The sequence below is a fragment of the Battus philenor genome, unplaced genomic scaffold, assembly GCF_028537555.1.
Source record: "Battus philenor isolate CCGP_79_NKW_IND1 unplaced genomic scaffold, ilBatPhil1.0.hap1 SCAF_2, whole genome shotgun sequence".
Lineage (NCBI taxonomy): Eukaryota > Metazoa > Arthropoda > Insecta > Lepidoptera > Papilionidae > Battus > Battus philenor.
In genome coordinates, this window is record NW_027181682.1 from 12,836,138 (window position 1) to 12,857,195 (window position 21,058).

General features: G+C 34.4%; 1 pseudogene; it reads right to left on the reverse strand.

The window, feature by feature from the left end:
* LOC137921955 (lactase/phlorizin hydrolase-like) lies at positions 1-17,905 on the reverse strand (annotated as a pseudogene).
* Between the last annotated feature and the right edge of the window lie 3,153 nt (positions 17,906-21,058).

A 21,058-nucleotide genomic window follows, 5' to 3' on the forward strand; every position in this document is an offset into this window, starting at 1 on the left:
TCAGTGATTTTCGTCGATAGTCATAGTGTTTGTATCAGGTTCGTAGAGCCAGTCGAGTTCTCGAGTGCGCAGTATTTGCTTGTACACAAAGGCTGACTTGCGTGGTGTGCGAGTACGGTTTGGACTCGTGTGGTTCACCTCGTAGAGACCGAACTTTTCCCTGTGTCAGATGTAAAAAAAAAATTACCAATCATTCTGTATAAAGTGACCGTTTTGGAATATGTCGCATTATTTATTTACTCTATTAATATGCGAATGGACAATAGTTTCAGGCAGTACAAAGTGTATAGACAGATAGTAAACAACAATTAATCATAATAAATAGTAATTAGAATTTTGAAAACACTTTTTCTTGCTATGTAATCATTACGTTATTTATTATTTGTGAAACTATTGATTTTTAAACTGGGTGTACTAAACATTAATAGAAAGCAAATGTGCTAGTAGTAGTATCTATAAAATACCTGCATGAAATTAAAAAAAAAAAACTTTTGTTTGACTTATTATTTATAACTAAAACATAAATTGCATTTGGATAAACCTGAGTAACGAAACAGAGGACTAAAATTTGTATTTCTGATGATATTATGATTATATCTGAATGCGTAACAGAAGTGATATCTCTTATAGTGCTACCGAAACCAATGTACCGCGCCTTAGGATGAGGGAGGACGAGGATCTGCCTTTCTATTCGGACAGTCTGCCGTCAATACTATATATAGCTCAATCTTATATTTAAAAAGAGAATTTATAAAAAATAATAGCTAGTCACAAAGTTTTCCCGATATTGATGTTTTATACTAAAAATTGTCAACTTTATACGTACGTATAACCTAACACCCATTCGAAGTTGTCCATGAGACTCCAAGCCGTATAAGCACGGATGTCAGAACCTTCGTTGATCGCCTCCAGAACTGCGTTAAGGAAATGTCTGAGGTAGGTGATTCGGTCGTCGTCCACCAATCCACCGTGCGTTGCAAATCCATTTTCAGTGATCACAATAGGTAAATTATTATAATCATTTCGTAATTTTGTTAAAAGTTGGTAGAATTCTTGAGGGGTGAACTGAAATGACACATTAATGTTTCAGTTTAAGTAATTTAAAGATCTAAAGATCTAATTTAAAAAAACATCCCTTACACTACCGTAAATAGCGAGAAATAAACACACAAGGTGTGAACTGATTGTTCCTTCTATTGTTTTAAATTATTTTGTTTTTGTGAACATAACTCTACGAAGCTAATTAATGTTTTATATAAAATATGTTTAAAAATAATAAATTAATTAAACTGTCTTTTGTTATAAATACCCTACTAGCTAAGTATTTGCATTATTAATTTCTTTATTTAATCAGAACAGATTAACTATTAACTACCTTGGTAAAACTTGAGTCTCCAATTTTCAATCCATCAACTTTATAACCCGCAACTCCAACGTCGTCTTCGGTTGATGGTGATTCGTATAAACCATTGACTGATTCATTTCTATACACGTAACTGGAGTAGTAATGGTTTAAACCGAAATAATCAGAGGTGCCTCTAATGAGTTTTATTTCTTTCTCGCTAAGTTCAGGAAGTCTGGATCTGAAAAACCCTTGCTGTAGACTCTTTTCAGCGACCTTTTTCTTCACGGATGCTGGAAAATCCCCCGTCTTTGAAAATATTGGATGAGAATATATTGCCCACTGTAATTAAAAATATTTTAGTGTCAATGTAATGTATTTGATCAATATTTAAAATAAATGGTTAAGTTGCAATCGACCGCCAGCAAGGTATTCAGGTATAATTATGAAACAATTTAGTAAATTAAATAAAGTAATTAATATTTTGGTTTCTCGTAAAAAATGTTTATGAATTCGTCTGATTGCAAAATGTGTAAAATAAAAGAGTAAAAAAATCAAAATATTCATTTAAGAATTTCTTTTTACTTACACCAAAGTCATTGGCTTCTTCGGCGGCTTCTTTATTTTCTTTCTTTTCATACGTGTAAAACTCAGCGCTCAGGGAAATAAAAATAAAGCCTCTTTGGACAGATCTAAACTCTTTATCATAGATATGGTAAGCTTTGGCATGAGCCAGCAGTAAGTTCTTGGCGCACATGTAATCGGCTATTCCATTAATATCTAGAGCAGGTGCGAGAAATCGATGACCGTAGCCGTAATAACAAACTTGATGTGGTTCGTTAATGGTTATCCAGTTTTTCACTTTATGTCCAAATAATTTGAATGCGACACGTGCGTAGTCCGAAAACCAATCAACAATATACGGGTTAGTCCAACCGCCCATGTTCTGTAGTTTTTGAGGTAAATCCCAATGGTATAATGTAACTACAGGGTCAATATTATACTTGAGCATTTCATCTATCAAATTGTTGTAATACTGTACTCCCAGTTTGTTAATCTTGTCCGGGAATCCTGTAGGCAATATTCGCGTCCATGACAGCGAAAACCTGTAGTAATCCAAGCCTAATTCTCGGATCATCTCCACGTCTCGCTTGTACAAATGATAAGAGTTGGCAGCAATATCACCGTTTGAAAAATCTTTGATTGTACTAGGATTTTTACGAATAAAATGGTCCCATATGCTTTCTGTCCTTCCTATAAAAGAAGACATAATTAGTAATAGTTTCCTGAAAAAAAATTCACGAAGTCCTTGTGTTTTAAGTGCATTTTTTAAAATATTTTCGTAATCGTCTTCAACATTTCAACTATAAGATGTTCATTGCTAAACATCATGCCTCTCTCATAGATTTCCAGTTCTCTGTCTTTTGTCTACATACTAGAAACCTTAAGGCCCCAGCGCGACATTTTTTTTTTTGGTTAATTTTGTTTGTCTAAAATAATCCTCGTTTCTGATTTGATATGGTAGGGAAACCCCGATCATACGCTTTCTCCAGAGCTCATTGCGCGATTGTAGGCTTGTAAATGAAGCCTAACGTTTCAGTGCTGTACATTATCCCTGTTAACATATTTTGGTCCTCGACCTTTTGGCGCTGGGTGGATATTGGACGAAAGTAATTCAAATATGCATCGATTTTTCACTACATTGTTTTTAATCGATTTTTTAAAAATATTGTATTCAATGCCAATAATTTAATTTGATAATTATTAATCGTTAGTGTAGTTACTAAATATAATGTGATATCCTTACCGTCTTCATTCCAAGCGCCTTCAACCTGATATGCGGCAGTCGCTGCTCCGAAACGAAATCCATCAGGAAATTTTGTTTTAAAATTTTGAGATAATAATTGCCCTTCGATTACCACTATACACCAAATCACAAGGAAACTGAAAACTTTTATACTTTAATTTGAATATTTAAATGTCAGGAATACTTAGATTTAATAAAAATAACTACAGACAGAGTTAAACATAATATGCTAAATTATAATCGAGGTTTAAGGGGAAGAGGCTAAAAAATGGAATTATAGTATTTTTAGTAGAAATAAAATTCAAAATTTACATATTAAACATCACACATAAAAGGTTATTTCACAAGAGATAGTATTCACGTACTAATACTAAGTCACTTAGGCAAAGAAACGAACACTATATTACAAATATTAAATTTTTGTACAGTTTCCAACACATTTACATATTTCTAATTTAAATTTTTGTTTAAAGTTCCTAATTACGATTTTGTAATTTAAAAGACGCAATTAAATCCGAAAAAACGTGAGATGTATATGATAAGTCTAGTAAACTCACCGCGTTTGTCGGAAAAAACACATTTTTGACTTCGCGCTATGTTTCGTTTTGTCTTACTAACAGCAATTGAATCCGTCCGGGAAGTTTTTGTTTATTGTATCTGCCGAGGACACAATACAACATATAATAATGTTAACCGTATAAATTAATTTAATACAACTACTGACTAACACTAACTTAAATACTGACTTATTCATATTAATACAAATATTTATAAAAGAGTACAGTTACATATCATTTATGGTTTAATAAAATAATTAGTTGAAAGAAACAAACAATATTATAATGGCTTACTTGAGAAACTGTTGTGACTTATTTGATGAGATGTCGTCCAAATAATTACTATCAAAAAGTATTGATAAATTGTCATTAAAATGTAGTTTTTACACCGAAAACATTAAATTAGTTAATACTTGTATTGCCTTAATTTCAACAACGCTTTTTTTCTAACTGTATTTAACAAAATAACATATGCGTGTAATATTTATTAAGCTACTATGTAAGATCGTCAAAGCGAGTTCTGGGCTACTCCAGTCACATAGCCCGGAGGTAACCAAAGATTCTCGATATGTTGGTTGTCGCTGAAAAATAGAGAGAAACAGACTAAGAGGGCAATCACCAATCCAATGTGGGGACTCTGTGCAGGTACGGGTCTCACAGTAACGGAAAAACTCAGAAAAGCAGGTCATAGAAACCTGTCAAGGTAACTCGTCGAATTCTCGGCGAAGGCTTTCCAGGAAAGGTGCGACAGCAATATAGATATATACGACCAAGATTTTACATGAGATTTTTAATTACTAATTATACACAGTAATTATTATTATTTTGATAGTTGGACGTCCTTTGCTGAACATAAGCATCTCCGATAGAATGCCAATGGCACCCGCTTCCAACATCTTCCGACAATCTTACTACGTCTCCAGTACAGAAAGTTAAATTCCCAGCGCTTATCTGTTTTACGCGCTATAGCCTGCCCACTTCTACTTCCACGCCCGAAAAGAGAGACTACAATACAATACAATACATTTTAATATTTTATTACCAGTCTTGTGTTTTATTTTTACAGGTCCTAATGTTATCACTGATATAGTAGTGTAATTCTTAAACAAAGATATTTACCATGCAACTGCATACATATAACCGACTTATGGAAACAGGTAAAATATAAATAAACAAGTCAGAACCTGGTTTATATCTTTACCGGAGTAAACAATGTCTAAGTCATATAAGAATGTCCTAGAATAGAGGCAAGAATTCGCAGGAATAAAACATCATGGCTTACTTAAACTCTACATGTATAAAAAATTGTGATTATAAATTCTATAAATAATTTGAGGTTCTTAGTAAAATTAATCTGATCCTTATTTGAAAACCTTATGTTGCATTTGTTGCGCTAATGAACGTTTTAAAATTTTTCAAGAAATTATATAACTGTATAGTTTAGTTGGTCTCCATGGACATATGAAACATTGTACACATTTAATGCTTAACATTTGTTTATATGTTATATAAATAGTTTGTGAAGACGGAAAAATATTTCTATGAATGCAATCACTTGATAGAAATATTTTATTTCTTTTAACATAATTGTAGTGAATTTAAGAGAAAATAAATGTAAACTTTTAAAGTTTACGCTACACTCGTACTGGGTATTGGGAAACGATGACCTACCACGTCTTTTTTGCACGTTTTTATTTATTAAATCTATATACCACAGACATTAGCGTTCATGCCTTTGTTTTATAACAATAGTTAATATTTCCGGTTTATTTTGCTCACTATTCTGCATATCGCGGCGTTTGCTATGTTAAGTCATTCTAGTCTCTTCTTAAACTATTTCCTAACGTAAATTTTTAATTAATTTAAAACCAAAATAAAATTAACTATTTTCTGTGTATAGATATGTATAACATTTACCCTCGTATACCTCCTTTACTCTTACCCTCTCACACGTTTTTATCACATTAATTAAAATGACCAAAGATTGACCTCTATGTTATATATATGTTACAGCACGATATTGTATAGATAATTCATAGGTTTCTTTATAGTGTGAAAAGCGTATTTAAAATTAAATCATTTATTGCATGGATATAAATGTCTAATAATGATTTTTGAATCACAAGTTTGGTGTTGTTATTCGTTAGTTTCCTTTGGATACCGGCAATATTATTTACTTTATTGGAGATAAACAGTATCAAAAGACAGTAAGAAAGTACAAACTTAGAAATATAAAATTAGTTACAATTGTTACCTTATAACTATCTCACTAAGAACATTTAATGTATGGTGGACAGTCCCATTACGTCGGACTGTCCTGTCCGCGGCGGCAACATGCGCGCCCTAGCGTATTAATGATGTGACGTGAGCCAGCGGCCCGGATCCCCGGTCCGCCATAAATGATTTAAAGTCAAACAATAACAAAATAAAAAAAACGTTACTAAACAGGGTTCAAAGATCCAGCGCATTCTGCAGATCACACCCTAATAATTATGAGTCACAGCAAGCCGTTCCAACGAGGTTTAAATTGTATTGTATGTATTCAATAATTTCAAAATTAAATCAAAATAAAATAATTAATAAGGAAATGACATCAAGGTGCAAATATTATTCAAGGTTATTAGGCTGGGATTATTTACATATAACTTTTTTAACCTTGTCCCTGTTTTAAGTTGTTATAATCTCAAAGATAATATATTTAATGTGTGGTTGGTAATTAATTATACATTTTTTTTGTTTCCACATTTTCTACTATTGGCGTGCAACAATAATTAATTAATTATTGTTGCACGCCAATATATAATTATAAATAAATTTATAATTATAAATGCGCTTTTATAATATCTTATGTATTAATTGAAGGAAAGTGTGGAAAAGAATGGAAAATATTATGAAGAAAATTAGAGGAAAGTATGAAAGATGTTGAGGAGAACGAAAGATGAGAATGGAAATTAATTAAAATTGTAATGTCTTGTGTTATAACCCTGTCCACCTATGATAGTGGTTGAACGAGAGACCCCAGAAACCGGGCCATTAAAGAAGTAAAGAGGTTTACAGTGGAATCGGGAACCTATGCTCAGACTATTGCCTTATTAATTACCTCACTTAGGCTCTTCACAAAGTGATTAGGCACAAAGGTCGCGGAGAACTAGGTACTCGCGTTGTTTAACGACAGATATCAGCGCTGCGGTATGAATGGCTTTCGTGTAAACAAAAAGCTATATTGAATATACATTTTTTTATTAATAAAGCGTAATAGGAATATTCAGTGTCCGTCGTCGATGGTCATTTTGTCAGCGTCGGGTTCGTAGTTGAAGTCGAATTCGCGCGTGCGCAAGATTTGCTTGTACACGAAGGCGGATTTGCGCGGAGTGCGTGTGCGCTCTGGACTACTATAATTCACCTCGTAGAGACCGAAGCGCTCTCTGTCAAAGATTTGTATAATTATGTTATTTTTTATTTTGAATTCTACTGGTAATCAAGTGGAGAATGAGACAAAAGCATTATTCGATGCAAAACTAGAATCGCGTTGTGCTCCTGTTTAACATCATTCAACTTAAAGCTTAGCCACTGATATAAGTGCATTTTGGTCTGAAGAAGCCCACAACAAACATAGCCAGGGTCTCCTTTGTTTATCGCTACAAAGGGTTTTCAAACTGAAAATACCCAGCTATAATCAAATTATTCTTCTGCTTATTCTTCTTTTCAGCCGATAGACGCCTATTGCAAGGCATAGGCTTCCCTCAATGATTGCCACGGCAGCTGGTCTTGCTTTGCCGTCTTTTCTGTCGTCGGTCCATCTAGTTGGGGTCGTACTCACGCAGCGTCTACCGGCTCTTGGTCACTACTTGAGAACCTTTTTACCTCAACGGGCATCGATTGTACAAGTAATGTGCTCCGCGACTGCCATTTCAAACGAGCAATCCTTCGAGCGATGTCGGTAACCTTGTATTTTCTGCAGAACACCTCATTTTGGATTCGATCTTGAAGCTTAAAACCGAGTACAGTAGCTGTATTCATTGCTTTTTCGGCCTTATAAGAAGGCACAAGGTCTAATTATTACGCAAGACCAATTCAACACATTATAAACACGTAATAGACGGAAACTTAATAAAAAAACAAGTTCATTGTTTTATGGACATAAACTTACTTTTGTGTAGGTCGATTCACCAATCATCAAGGGTATATACAATAACTCCAAGGTCGTCGTCAAATGATTGGTGACAGATTCTTTACTATATACGAGTACATATATGGTCACGTAATGATTGAGACCGAAAAAGTCAGAGGCGCCGCGGATGTAATCAACTTCTTCTCTCAGAAGGCCTTGATCTAAAAAATCCTTGTTCTGCGCTCAGAAAATATAGAAAAACAGAGTTGTATACTAATTAATTAAAACGATTTAGTTTGTAGAAGATTAACATTTTCGATTAACGAAAAGTATTTCCGCTGTGCCTAATCTAATGTCATCACCAGATATTAGATTTGGCATTATACCACCTATCCCACTTAGTGTAGAAATTAGTAATGCAATAATTACAGAAACTTTTAAAGTCATTTGGCAAATGAGACTAGGCTGTGTAATAGAGCGTATTTATCATTCATATCACAGTATATTAGTAGCATGCTATTACTATGTTACTGATCGTATCAATACATACATTGTTGTACTTTTAGTATTTCTTAAAGTAGAGCTATTGTTGAATTGAAAAATGAAGAACATAATGTAAAATGAACCATGTAGCAATGAACTTTAAACTTTTGGTATTATAAAATGGGAAGAGGGATTGACGATTATTTGTTGTTCATAAGGAGATATATTAATATAAAACAGTAAAATTATATGCAGTTTTTACAACAATCGAAGTCTCGGAGACATTGAGAATTTTAGTCAAGGAACCTAACGATCCTTATTTATATCGGTTTACGAGCTTCGTCGATTCTTGTCTTATCATTATCTTGTCTTGTTTGTTTGTCTTAAATGTTCAACTCGATATTCGATATCTGTTACTATACTGATCAAAATTCAGCGGAGACCTTCGCTAGTATTTATTTCTGTGTAACGCATTGGTTGTGGACCTTCGTCTAAAAGTATATTAAAAGAAATGTTTCGTATTTTCTCGACTTTTACTCAGTCACGTTGGATTCAACGATTGACCTCTTTCTCTAAGATATATTACCTAGTTAGACATTTTGCTCAGGTAAACTTACGAATCAACAATTTCAGGATTCGAGCCTGCAACTTTTGCGTATATTAATGTAGGCACGACATGTGCGTTTGACATAGTTTTCATCTTATCTACATTAATTTTAAAGTCCTCTTCTTTTCATTTCGTTTTTTTTTCTTTGGTCATAAACAACATTTTATTCTAAGCGACATTTAATTGAGACTGTGTCAAATATGTAAACTATTCAACAATCATTAATAAACATATTTATGGCTCACAATAGCAATTATTGCCATCATAAGCTAAATAATCCACAAGATTGGGCAACCTAAAAGATAGCACGTATAAATAATTAAGACTTTTATAAAAAATGACGATAAGAGAGAGAGAGAGAGGGAGAGAGAGAAAGAAAAAGAGAGAGTAAAGTAGTTTGAAATATTAATTAGGATAATAAATTAAGTGGGGAAAAATTGTAAATAAAAGTCTACAGAGAGGGACATTACCCATATAAGGCCTCTGCCGTTTTAACTTTAAATAGTTGCCGCTTAACATTAAATAGTACAAAAACTAACTATATACTATAACTATATATATTAAATGTAAGCACCTACGTCACAATTGTCTTTGTCAATTTACTCAAGAATAATAATTAACACCTTAGCCTTGCCAGAACAAATTTCGATAAATATTTAAGTATAATATAATTGTTGAAGAAAATCTTCATCACTTCTTCTGATAATGTATGACTTCCTTAGTGTTTAAAGCGAATGATCGTGTTATCATTTATTGAATAAGCAGTATGTTGAGGCTGCAACTACATTGTCTTCTTAAGCCTGGAATTGTCTATGCAATCATTACCGAATTCGGATTTCGATAAATCTTGGGATCTTATCTTTAGTCCCATCCGTGTAAAACACGCAAGAGTTCTTGTGATGTAATATTGCTACCACAGCATCATGGACACTGTTATATAGCCTAGAGGAGTCTTTTGGTGGACAACAATGACCGACTTGCTCTTTAGCCCCTGAACCTCGTGGATGGTGAGCGCTCTTGACGCTACCACTGTACCGTAGACTTGGCTAATGAGATATTGTTTATTGGTCTGAGTATGTGCCGGGTATAAGTTGTTTCTCTGTTTCGGGATGTTCTCTCCAGAATAAGGACGCCTACAAAGGAAGTGCACTAACTTCTTGCATGAATATATGCCCTCGTACATCTCCTTTAGTTTTACCATTTTACACCTTTTTATCCGATATCCTTCCTTAATTACGCTTCATACTAATAAAGTATGGAAATTTTATAAATTAAAATGACCAATGAATGTCTTCTATGTTATGTATATATTACAGCAAGATATTGTATAGATAATTCATAGGTTAGTTTATAGCATGAAAAAGTATTTAAAATTCTATCGTGTTTTGCCTGGATATAAATGTCTACAATCGATTTTTGAATCACAAGCTTGTGTGTTAGTTTCCTTTAGATACCGGCAATGTCAAATAAAATAAAATGATTAATAAGGAAATGACATCAAGTTGCAATATTTATTCAAGGTTATTAGGCTGGGACTATTTACATATAACTTTTTTAACCTTGTCCCAATTTTAAAGTTGTTGAAATTTCCTAGATAATTTAATGTTTTTGGTAATTAATTGTCCATTTTTTTAAGCTTCCATATTTCTCACTGTTAACGTACAACCAATAATTTATTTTTGACGCACACTTCTAGTATATTTTTAAAACGATATGTGTAGTTAGCGTGTCGTCACACATGAAAACTATAACAACTGCTCCGACTAAAGCTGTAAATATTCTGTAATTTCTTAAAATAACATTAAAGATAATATAATACAGAAAAATAGTCATACCTTCATACAAAAAATAACAATCAACTATTCAGTTAATTTGTTAAACGTACTACGTAAACTATATAGTTATTAGCATTTGAAGGAGAATGCTGTTTTGTATTAAATGATTCTTGTGCGGCCGTGTTACACATGTAGTCACACACGGCCGATCGTTAGTTCGGTTTGGCCCGCATATCGATAACATCACGTATTCAAACTGCCATGCATCAAAATTTCCGTTGGTTTTTTTTTATTTTATTTTTTTTATTTTTTGGCCAAAAAAGGGTAAGTACTTATTTACCATTTTTTGTTCTGAATTTCTGTTCAAAAATCTTCTAAAAATGAACCGTTAAAATTTTTAAAAATAATTCTAATTATGTATTCGATATTAATATAGGAGCTGTTTTAAAAAAAAAAACATAATAACCGTATACAATAGCTATAATGAAGAACAACGAAACAAAGATCTCGATGTTAATTTGAAAACTTTCATTGTTTTTTAATATTAATAAAATCTGTGATAGTTAAACCGACCAAAGGATTCTAATATCAAGTAGTCGTTTATATGGAACAACTGTCTCCTTATATGAAACCGTTTGTATGGCTTTGTGTGATGTATTTTCATTTTTTTATAGTAACTATTCAAATTTGTCTACCAATCTGAGAGCCTTAGCTTTTATTCTGTTTATTAAATCCCCTAATATATATTATTACTTAAAAGTTCTGAACTAACACACAATACGATGAACTTTTTTTTTTTTTTTTATGGCCCCCGCTATTGAGGGCCTCTCGTACCCCTATCTAGTTGTGGGACAGGGACTTTATCTTTAATTTATTTTTTCACATTTTTTTTTATTTCCATTATCTTCTTTCATTCTTCTTATTATCTTTTATTCTTTTCTGTCTTTCATGTTATAATTCTTTTCTTTTATGCCCTTTTATTCTACTCTTCTTTCTTTCATCCTCTTATTTTGTTTTATAAATCTTATTTACTAGGTATATCACATTTATTTGCTTATATTTATTATTTATTTTGCTTCAGTCTTTTGTTTTCTTATGCCTAGGTTTGGTTTTTTTGTATTGCTTTTTTACTATTATTTTGCAATACTCTATGAAATCTTTCCTAATTGTATTATCGCCTATCAGGGAGGCTATTGTCTCCTCCCTGATTTGAACCCCAGACCGGCACTCGAAGCCGAACCGGAGTCCCCCGAATGCGGGACACCGGGCCACAAGGTGGATCACGGTCTGGTCCACGCCCGGCTCACAGAAGCACGAGGGGTCCTCCTTGAGCTTAAACCTATGAAGGTACTCAGAGAACCCCCCGTGCCCCGTGAAGAGCTGGGCCGAGACCGCGTCCACCTCGATGCTGCGGAGCACGCGGTAGGCTGAGACGGCGTCCGGGAAAAACATCCTCGTTACCGAAGCCGTCGTTCCTTCCACATACCTCCTGTTCCATTCGTCGAGCGACTCCAGTCTCAGTTGCCGCTTGACGAATGAAACAGGGCATCTCTCGTACTCTGGTCGTCTTTTACTCTTCAGGGCCGCTTCCTTGGCCAGCTGGTCCGCCCTCTCGTTCCCCTCCATCCCCGCGTGCGCTTTCACCCAGAACAACCTTACATCCTTCCCTTTTTCTCTCGCTTTCATTACATTCTCCTTCACTCTTAACGCTAAGGGATGGAGGGTGTCCGATCTTGCGACAGTTTCGAGAGCGGACCGCGAGTCGCTCAGTACGGCGCAGACTTGCGTCGACTCGCCGGCCGCGTACCCTGTTATACGATGAACTTAAAGCAATGCTGTAATTTTGTAAACATAAATAATCTTACCAACTTGATCATCACACTGTCTACTACGTTAACTTAGGACTTGGAATAGTACATTAGACAATTTATTATACTTGACATAGCTCCATTACCTCGAAACATAATTGTAGTTTGAGGTTATTAGGTATTACAGAAACACCGTGCTCGAAGGACTTAAGTAGTCTCTTTACAGTTGGCCAAGGACGAGGCCCTAAAGAGTAAAAAGGGATCGAAATACAAGAGATGCTCTACTCTATTTGCCAAAAACTCTAGCGTTTGTGGCGAGTGATATATAGTTTTGCATACTGATATTGGATGTATTCTTACAATGTAGTAGAGATTTGTTTCAATCTTTAAAGTTATCAGCATATAAATGAGTTTTATCAGTCAGACGGTAGTCCTACTATTCAACGTAAACTATTTAAATCTACTTTTAGTATTTAACAAGCCATGTCTTCGTGATGTACCTGCTCAATCACCAAAGTTACCAGAATTGATATTGGTTCCTCAGCATCGAAGATCGCCAACCAGAATTTGACGAAAATATTAGTTATGAGTTCAAAAACTCTTCGCGGAACAAATATTTATGGTAGTGAACAAAGCATCACCATCCATAACACTCGTATCCGAATATTTGGCACCCGTCGTGTTAAGGTGTATACTCTTGGCGAATGGAATGAGAGGTATATGGAAGGCACGACGGCTTCGGTAACAAGGAAATTTTTTCCAGACGCTGTCCCGTCATGCTTTGTCAAGTTGAGCTGGACACGGTTCTGGTCCTAATGTCCACAGGTCATAGGGAATTATCTAACTACCTTCAAAGGTTCATACTCAGGGAGAGTCCTCGTGCATCTGTGATCTGGGAGTGGACCAGATCTTGGTACATTCTATTAACAGCTGTCCCGTTGGCGAGGTAAGAGCAGAATATCAGTATCGGTTATAAGAGAGAATGGAGGAAGAAACATCGCCTCACTGGTGAACTAAGAGGAGTGTGGCTAGACGTTTTAGGAGTTTTGCAAAAAGGTAATAAGATAAACAATAAATAGTGATAAATAAATAAAAAAATGAAAAAAGCTGCGTTACATAAATGGTATTCAATAAAAGCTGTATTCAATATACATTTTTTAATAATAGAGCGTAATTGATACATTCAGTTTCCGTCGTCGATGGTCATTTTGTCAGTGTCGGGTTCGTAATTGAAGTCGAGTTCACGCGTGCGCAAGATTTGCTTGTACACGAAGGCGGATTTGCGCGGAGTTCGTGTACGCTCTGGACTATTGTAATCCACCTCGTAGAGACCGAAGCGTTCTCTGTTAAATATTTGCATAATTATATTATATACCATTTTAAATTCCACTACGCCATTCTACGTTATGCTCACATCTAACATCCTTCAACTTAAATTTAACCCACTGATCTAAGCGCATTCTGGTCTGAAGAAGCCCACAACAAAGTGAGCCTGGGTTTCGTTAGTGATCATTTTAACAATGTCGTTAGTAGTCCAAGCAATCCAGGCAATCCAAGCTTTATATCAAATGAAACTCCTTTATACTACAGTAAGTTTTTTCTCAACATATATAATATTTGTAATGTATTATTAAGTGCTGTATAATCACTTTTGACGCACAACATTGATAATAATAATTTATAGAATATCGTGTCAAGCTATTGCGGTATCGTCATTTTGGAATAACTGCTCTGATTATCTAGTCTTATTTAATATAATGAAAAAGAATAGCTAATATACGTACGTGTATCCGGCCAACCATTCGAAGTTATCCATAAGGCTCCACGCAGTGTACGCTCGAATATCCGATCCGACATCCATGGCATCGAGCATGGCGTTAATAAAATGCCTGTAGTACTTGACACGATCGTCATCGTTCAGACCGCCGTGAGTGGCGAATCCGTTTTCGGTTATCATAACTGGAGGATTACCGTAATCTTCTCTTATTTGTGTCAGCAATTTGTAGAATCCCCACGGAACAAACTGCCAATTTAATTAATAATTTTTAGCGATACACAATCTCTGCCCAATGCTTGACTATAACCTTACTTAAACCTATGGTAATTATTAAATTTTTAATAAAATTCTTGTATAAGTACAAAGCGTGTAAATATATGAACCAATATTAACAATTAACAACCAACTTTTGATACAAAAGATAATTGCTGTATATGTACACACCATAGCCTGAAAGTTAAACTTTTATGGCTTACGGTGGTTGAATTAAAAGCAGCATCAATAAAAATTATGCCAGTAGTAACATTTTGAATAAAGAAAATAATTAACTTCCTTATGGAATAAAAGAACATGTCCAGGAAGTGCTGACTTACTTCTGTAATGGTTTATTGCTGCAAAGTGTATTTAAACTGACAATACCTAACTATAATCAAATTATTCTCCTGCCTATTCTTCTTTTAAGCTGATAGATGCCCATTAAAACTATATGCTTCCCTCAAAGATTGCCGCAATAGTCGGTCTTACTTTGCCCGCATATGGTGACTACCCGCAATATTTCTATGTTGTGGTTCCATCTAATTGAGAGCCTTCCCACCTCGCGTCTACCGGCTTTTGTTCACCACTCGAGAACCTTTTGACCCAAACGAACATCAATTCTACAAGCAATGTGCCCCGCCCACTCCCATTTCAAACGAACAATCCTTGGAGCAACGTCGATAACCTTGTATTTTCTGCAGAACATCTCATTTTTGGTTCATCTTAAAGCACTGGGGGATATGGACGATGCTTATTCTTCTTTTCAGCCGATAGACGCCTATTGCAAGGCATAGGCTTCCCTCAATGATTGCCACGGCAGCTGGTCTTGTTTTGCCGTCTTTTCTGTCGTCGGTCCATCTAGTTGGGGGCGTACTCACGCAGCGTCTACCAGCTCTTGGTCGTCACTTGAGAACCTTTTTACTTCAACGGGCATCGATTGTACAAGCAATGTGCTCCGTGACTGCCATTTCAGACGAGCAATCCTTCGAACGAGGTCGGTAACCTTGTATTTTCTGCAGAACACCTCATTTTTGGTGGCATAGCTGTCTTAAGGCTCAAGGTAAAATTATTACGCACGACCAATTCATTACCCAATAAACATTTAATGGATGGAAATTGAATAAAAACAAGTTAACTGTTTTATGAAAATAAACTTACTTTTGTGTAGGTAGATTCACCAATCACCCAATCGTCAAGGGAGTATGTAGTAACTCCAAGGTCATCGTCAAATGATGGTATATCGTGATTGGTGACAGATTCGTTGCGATATACATACAAAGTCACGTAATGATTAAGACCGAAAAAGTCAGAGGTTCCGCGGATGTAATCAACTTCTTCAGCAGTTAATTCAAGAAGCCTTGATCTAAAGAATCCTTGTTCTTCGCTCTTAGCGGCCACTTTTTCTTTCACAGATTGCGGATAATCACCCGTCTCCGAGAAAATTGGATGTGAATACAGGCCCCACTGAAAATAAAATAATGGAAAATAGATTAATTATATGAAAGTTGTAGATTTCCTCAAGAATCCATGTTTTTTTTATTTATTTATAACATTGAAATTAATGTTGCTTAACGTAATTACAGAATATTATATAGAGCAATATATAATATTTATCTATTTTTTTCTAAAATTAATTATACAAAGAGCGTTGAACCTCTTTTAAATTTAGTTTAATTCTAATTCATTCTTAACGGGTGTAGATAATTGTTCGTATTGTTTATATTAATTTTGTCAAACTCTTATTTAACCACACTTACCATAAAATCGTTTGTTTCTTTTGCGGCGACTGCAAATTCCTCATGTTCGGCATCATACCATTGTGCGCTTAGCGAAATGAAAATCGAACCGCCGTTCCTTGGACGAAACTCTTCGTCATACATGTGATATACTTTGGCGTGTGCTAACAGTAAGTTCTTTGCGCACATATAGTCTGCAACTCCCTTAATGTTGAGTAGCGGTGCCATCGTGTTGCCCCCGTAGCCGTCGTTACAAATTTGGTACGGTTCATTAATCGTGATCCAGTCTTTAACCCTGTCGCCAAACAATTCAAAAACAACGCGTGCGTAGTCCGCATACCAGTCGATTATATGTGGATTGGTCCATCCACCCATATCTTGGAGTTTTTGCGGCAGATCCCAATGATACAATGTGACCACAGGCGTAATGTTGTATTTCAGCACCTCATCAATCACATTATTGTAGTACTCCACGGCCGCTTCGTTTATCTTGTCAGGGAAGCTGGTAGGCAAAATTCTTGTCCAGGACAAAGAAAATCTGTAGAAGTCTAAACCCAATTCCCGCATCATCTCCACGTCTCTTTTGTATAGGTGATATGAGTCATCTGCTATATCTCCATTTGAACAGTCTTTTACCACGCAAGGGTTAGTGTGGGTCAAATGATCCCAGATGTTTTCAGATTTTCCTGAAATTTGTTTTAATATATTGTTACGAGTCTGTTTAATACGTATCCAAATATTGAAATTTCATAATTATAATTTAATTACCATCTTTATCCCAAGCGCCCTCGATTTGATAAGAAGCAGTAGCGGTACCAAAGAGAAAGTTATCCGGGAATTTTCTTACATTTTGTCTGGGGTTGTTAACAATTTTGCTTTCCCCTGCTACTATAATAGCAAATATGACTGTACTGTAACGAGAAGAAAATTCTAAAGAAATTCAATAATTTGACGCATAAAATCGTTTTTTGAGTTCATTAATTAAAATCTTATATGTAAACTTGTCATAAAAGTAACATTTTTAGTTTTGATTATTTTCTATGTACATTAAATTTACAATAAGGAAAGTTATATCTTCGTTTGGTTTATTTAGTTTTTAATAAAATGATCAGTTTTAACTTATCTACGAGTATATGCATATAGAAAAACAGAGTTATATTTGTAGAAGATTAACATTTTCGTAACTAAAAGTATTTCCGCTGTGCCTAATCTAATGTCATCACCAGATATTAGATTTGGCATTATACCACCTATCCTACTTAGTGTAGAAATTAGTAATGCAATAATTACAGAAACTTTTAAAGTTATTTGGAAAATGAGACTAGGATGTGTAATAGAGCGTACTTATCATTCATATCACAGTATATCAGTAGCATACTATCACTATGTTACTGATCGTATCAATACGTACATTGTTGTACTTATATACAAAAATGTACTTATAGTATTTCTTAAAATAGAGCTATTGTTGAATTGAAAATTGAAGAACATAATGTAAAATGAACCATGTAGCAATGAACTTTAAACTTTTGGTATTATAAAATGGGAAGAGGAATAGACGATTATTTGTTGTTTATGAAGAGATATTTTAATATAAAAAGGTAAAATTATATGCAGTACTTACAACAATCGAAGTCTCGGAAACATTGCGAATTTTTGCCAATGAATCTAACGATCCTTATTTATATAGGTTCAGGAGTTTCGTGTATCGATTCTTGTCTTATCATTATCTTGACAGTGTTTGTTTGTCTTAAATGTCCCACTCGATATTCGATATCTGTTACTATACTGATCAAAGTTCAGCGGAGACCTTCGCTAGTTTATATTTCTGAAAAACCCATTGATCGTCAGGCTTTCGTCTTAAAGCACTGGGGGATATTGGACGAGAAGATGTTTTTAAGTCTCTCGACCACTCTCCAGCCAAATTGTATTCGACAATTGATCTCGATGTTGGACTCTTCTTATTTGTTACTGATAATATAGTATAGTGTTACACAGGTTTTGAATTTAAAATGTGTAAATAAGCTCGAAGTAAATCATCATAATCATCATCATCATTTCAGCCATAGCATGTCCAATGTTAGACAATGCATCATTACCTAGCAGCATGACAACGCTGATGGAAATGAAATCCATCTAGCGTCTTCTATCAACCTTAACAAGGATATCGATCCACCTTGTAGAAATACGTCCTGCGCTGCGCTTGCCTCACTCCAGAACCTTGTGGACGCATTTTGACCCAGATTATTACAAGGGATACATGGTCTAGCTACTGCCACTTCAATTTGCCAATATTTTACGGATTTCCTCAGTCCTGATTTAGACTCGTAAAGAAATACGTGGCTTAGCCGTCTTCATAGCCCGTTGAGTGACTATGAGATCCGACATTAATACCTAATATCGGTGCCGTAAGTATTACTTACAATTACACTGACGGTAGACCTTCGTCTTAAGACAAAGAGATATTGGACGGAATGTTTTGTATTTTCACGAACGCTGCCCAGTGAAGTTGGATTCGACGATTGACCTCTTCCTCTATGCTATACCTACCTAGTTAGACAGTTTGGTCAGGTACACTTAAGATCTATCAATTTCAGGACTTGAGCCTGCAACTCGTTTATTACGGTAAGTACAGGATGGACGCTTGGCATGGTTTTCTTCTTGTTTTAGGTCTTCGAAAAGACATCGTTCATTGATTCATGTCATTCACATTGATCGTTCTATAGGAGGAGAGGGTAGCATTCTCCAAAATATTGTAACGAGTGACGAGGAAAGTTTTCTTTAAAATTTCCGTGTCAATCCAGGGAAGGATATACACTATGAGCTAAGTTCATGTCTGTGCGTTCACGCGACAACAAAGCTGTTCTAGTTAAAAGACGTTTATATCATTTGATTAGTTTTTATTAATTTCCATTCATTCCATTCAATTCATTTTTCATTCTTCTCCATGTCTTTTATTCTTACCTCTGATTTCCTTCACAATATCTTATATTCCTTTTCGTACACTCCTTCTTTACTTCGCCTCACTTTCTCCGCTTTCTCTCCAAAGTTCTACAATTTATGTTTATTATTTAAAACATTAAATTTTAACAGTTTATTAATCCTAATTCTTGTTTACTTACTATTTGATTTAGAGTTTTACTCAATTAACATTTCTAATATCAAAGCTATTTTATCACTCTTGTTTATTATTTTCACGATTCTTGTTCTTTTTTTGGGTCAGGAGTAGATGTAAGCAAAAAGAATCACGCTATTGTTTGAGGCAGATTTCCCTTCGCTAGGATGAGAGCGAAGAAGTCCATTTCATTATCCTTGTTATAGACTATAGTTACTCGCAGATTTGATAAAGAATGTAGATAATATAGCATTTTTGATGTCAAGTTGTTATTCATTTACATTTGTTAATACCTTGATTAAACCGAGCGATGCCTTTTTATAGGGCAAGGAAATTACTAGTGCTATCTATTGGTGCCATCCAAAAGTACAGAGTATCAACAAATATTTATTCCGGGTTGCTCTAAAAGGCCTCAATAAATAGTCAATGCGGCGAATATCAACTCAGTGAACCCTATCGATTCGAAATAAGGTAAAAATGGCTGATTTGGTATGCGGGTGCGACATTCAATTCAAAGGACAAGTAAATCTCTTACGGGCCATGTTTTGTTAGAAATAGTTTCTTGGTACGTTTCGATGCCTTAATGAAAGTTTTGTATTCCATCTGCAAATGAATTGATTCTATTATAATATAAACCACAATTTATCATAATCGGTAAAATCTAAGAACACATAAATCTTACGCTATTATATTCTGCAGACAATTTGCGCCAATAATTTTATTTTTAATCTAATTAAAAGGAAAACAACGTTAACAATAAATAGCTTTTATTACTGGAACAGTTACAATTCAAATAAAAAAATAATAGTTCTAATTATTTTGAGGTTAAATGATTAATTATTATGAAGCAAAAAGTATTATATTTAAATATTTAACTAACATACATCCAATTGAAGTCTTAAACACAAAAGTAATTATCAAAAACAAAAACATATAAGTACCAATAAAGTTTCGTTCTATTAACGTCAATATTGTTTGATGCATATATGATACATACTTTGATCGTACTCCTATAACGTAAAAGACAAGAAAAAACAATATTGATTGATGAACAATGATTGATACCTTAGTTACCTTAGTAAATCTAAGGTAACAAAGGTATCAACAATATTAAAATTTATTTCTTATTTTAATTACAAATAAAAACGTTTACGTATCTAAATGATTATAACGGTAATGTTGAATATGTCTTAATAAATACTAGAATGTTTTTTTGTCATACATTACATTAGAAATAACATTTTAACTGTTGTCGCGCGTGATTTGTACGAAAGTGCTTTGCATTACCACTGGATAACCCCTACACAAGAGTGTGAATGACAAATAGCCACGACTATTTATTTATATAATGACGTAGCATTATTTTGTATTTAGTTTTAACTAGACTTATTTTTGTTTTAATTATAATTATAATCCTGATAATAATTTGGAAAATAATATAGATCACAATTGCATCACAAACATAGGAGGCTTCCTGAAATAAAAACAATTTATTTATTTATTATTACAGATTTTAAATCTCTCTCCCGTCATTTGTTAATTGTAATATCCTCTGCTAACGTGACGTTTTGGTTCATCATTGCATTTCGTATGAAGAATAACTATATTTAAATGTTGACCACTTTATTCTTATCTCTGCTATTGATATTAGGTCGACAAAGCGTGGCTCAAGAGCCTTGTGAATT